The following is a 3,299-nucleotide window of genomic DNA, read 5'->3' as shown; positions in this document are numbered from 1 at the left end:
TCCCGGAGACCCGGTCCCTCTCGGGAGGGTAACAAGGGAAAGTGTTCAGTGCAGATCAGTGAGTAAGCACAAGCCCGCCCGTGTTTACCTCGTTCCCGGGGAGCAAGATATTTAAAGTATCTAACATAAAGTGAGTAATGTTAGTTTTCTACCCTCTTTTGTGGGAAAGAAGATCTCTAGAAATATTTTGATATTACCATACACACATTTCTTTTAAAATTCTTTAGTTACATTAAAATGCACTTTAAAAATATGGTAAATATCCCTCTTGCTACTGCATGTGCATGACTATTGTCATCAACCAAAGCCAACATTTTCCACAAATGTTCATGATGCCATGCTTCCTGTTGCCTATCTCTTTGAGATAGGTTCTATGATTATCTCCATTTCCAAAGGAGGTCCTGAGATTTAGAAAAATCTGTCCAAATCACACAGCTATGAAATATCTGAGACATAGAATCTAGACATGACTCTATGTCCCTAACTACTATGCTATACTGCTTCTAGGATATCCTCCCAGCTGGTATCTAGGAAAGATAAAACTTGGAAGGGCTGGAGGCCCCACCTCCATTTCCACAAAGTGAATATTGGGAAGGAAAGGCAGATGGTTGAAGACTAAGTGACCATTTGGCACTCATCTGTGGACCTTCCCTGACTGGGTAACCAAATGAAAGCTGCCACTTTTGTTTTTTGAGGGGTATCTGAAGATAAGGTCACTGAGCATACTAATTAGCCAGCAACCTCTCCCAACCTCTTCTGAAACTATTGTTGTTGTTGTTGTTGTTATGTGCCGTTAAGTCGGCCCTGACTCATAGCGACCCCTCCTTGGGTTTCTGAGGTGGTATCACTTCAGAAGTAGATTGTCCAACCTTCCATCCAAGGAGTGGCTGGTGGGTTTGAACTGCCACCCTTCTGGTTAGCAGTCAAGTACCTTAGGCACTATTCTTTATGTTTTTGATTTAAGTTTTAAAGATTATCTTAGGACAATAGTTTGAAATGTAAAATTCTGTTCTGCATATTCCCCCTTTTGATCAGGTTTTGTCTGTAGAATCTTTGAAGAAAATGTTCAGTAATGGCAGCTGGTCACCATCCAATTCTTCTGGTCTCATGGCAGAGGAGGCAGTTGTTATGGAGGCAACTAGCCACACATTCCTTATCCTCCTCCTATTCCTGACTTTCCTTCCTCTGTTGCTCCATGTAAACAGAGACCTATTGTACATGGATGGCTGCTTGCAAGGTTTTAAGACCCCAGGCACCATGGTACTAACTCGGAGGTAGAATAGAAGAGCCAAACATGTTATTAGGCTAATTAATTGTGGTGTCCTGTGACACCACGATCCTATACCTCCAAACCAAGGAGCAAATCCCATGAGATTTATGATTGTACATAAGCAGCCTCAGTAGCTCCTTTTTTTAGGGGGGGGGGTAGTTATAAATATATCTATCACACAACTTTTTCCCATTCAGCTTTATACTGGTGTATAACTTATTAACAGCAACTATAATAATCAGCTGTGCAATACTATTCTTAACCAATACAATTTTTCCATCACTGTTAACTGCCCCCTTTTTCTCCCTGCCTCCCACCCCTGGTCACCACTAATAAATTTTGATCTCTATACATTTTCTTTTTTTTCTATGAAGGAGGTCATATAATATTTGTCCTTTTGTGATTGACTTATTTCACTCAGCCTAATGTCTTCAAGCGCCATCCATACTGTAGCATGTATGAAGACTTTGTTTGTCCTATTGGCTGAGCAGTGTTGCATTATATGTATGTATCTCACTTTCAATTATTTCAAAACCCAGTCCAATCTCAAACACTTCCATCTTGCATTACCACCCATCAACATCTGTAAATTTATCATTCTGCAATAAAATTTTTAGAATTTAATACTATTTGACATCAGAGTTATCTCTGTGTGACGTGGCCTGATGTAATGAGGTTACTACTACAATTACTTTTCAAACACAGTGTTGAGCATTTTCATGCAAGCTGGTCAAACAAGTGATGTGCATTTCTTGGAGGGTTTGGTGTTAGCTATCAACTGTGAGACATTGTAACTAGTAGCTTCTAGAACTCTGCCTGGTACTACTGGGCTGATCTCACAAACAAACAAATCAGTGAACAAGAATCTTTGTTTCCTGTTTTGCACTAGGAGATGCTTAGAAATGTTCAGAGCCTTTTCCCTGTGAGATGGAGGTTTTATGTAAGGTACAGGGGCTTGGGGTTGTTTGGCACCATTGCTTTTGGGGTAGCCTGAGCATGCAAAAAAGCCATGAAAGCAGAGGAGGAGAAGAATGGTTAAGTTTCACTACTTCAACTTTGTGAAAATCCTCATTATGTTTTTTAATTAGGGCCCTGACCATTTTTTTGGACTTCCCTGTTTGTCTTATGACTCTAATGACCTTCTGGCTTTAATTAAAGTCTTGTCCACAAAACAAGAAAATAAATGTCAGAAAAATGTAAATCTATTTAAATTGAAGATACTTAAGAAGTTAAGATACTTAAGGTCACTATGAATTGGAGACGACTCAATGGCACATAGAACAACAACAAAGAAGAAGAATATAGGTCATTTTTTTTTTTTTTTGCCTTCAGAAACACTGGCTTTTATTTATTTATTTATTTTAAGAGCTTGTTTTACATTCAACGTAGTGCATACATTTAGTTTCATTCCCCATTCACCATGTTCAACCCTAACCCAGGCTCCTCCCCTCCCTACCCTGCAACTCTTTCCCTGTGCCCCTCATAATTATGCACTCCTCTTTGTCCTGCGTTTCCTCAATTTGAATGTTGGTCCTCTGGTGTCCCATGGTCTATTGCTCTAAGGGATGTATTACCACAGAGTATGTGGGTGTGGCATCCTGGGTTGAGGGGTCTACATGTACATCTTGTTAACTATTGGGCTGAGAGCCTGCCCCTGGGGGTGAGTTTTATTCCAGGGCCAAAGTATTGGGAGTCTTACCAGATTTCACCTGACCAGTAATTCGAGTCATTTATTTATTTATTTATTTTACCCAACAGGAGATTTTATTAAAGAGGCGAAAGGGCGCCTGCACTGAGGAAGGACAGAAGAAGAGGAGGAAGAGAAGAAGAAAGAAAGAGGAAGAAGGGAGGAAGAGAAGGAGAGGAAGAAGAGAGAGGAAGAGGAAAAGGAGGAAGAGGAAGAGAGAGAGAGAGCAGGGGAGAGGGTGGTCTTATATAGACCTGGGGTTAGGAGGTTGTACATCAGAGTTAGGGGAAGAGGTCTTAACCTATCAGAGGCTATGTTGCCTTTTAAAATTCACGCCTTGCA

This window comes from Orycteropus afer, unplaced genomic scaffold, assembly GCF_000298275.1.
Source record: "Orycteropus afer afer isolate SDZICR_OR568_19922 unplaced genomic scaffold, OryAfe1.0 scaffold00002, whole genome shotgun sequence".
Classification (NCBI taxonomy): Eukaryota; Metazoa; Chordata; class Mammalia; order Tubulidentata; family Orycteropodidae; genus Orycteropus; species Orycteropus afer.
Note: the sequence above shows the minus strand (reverse complement) of the source record.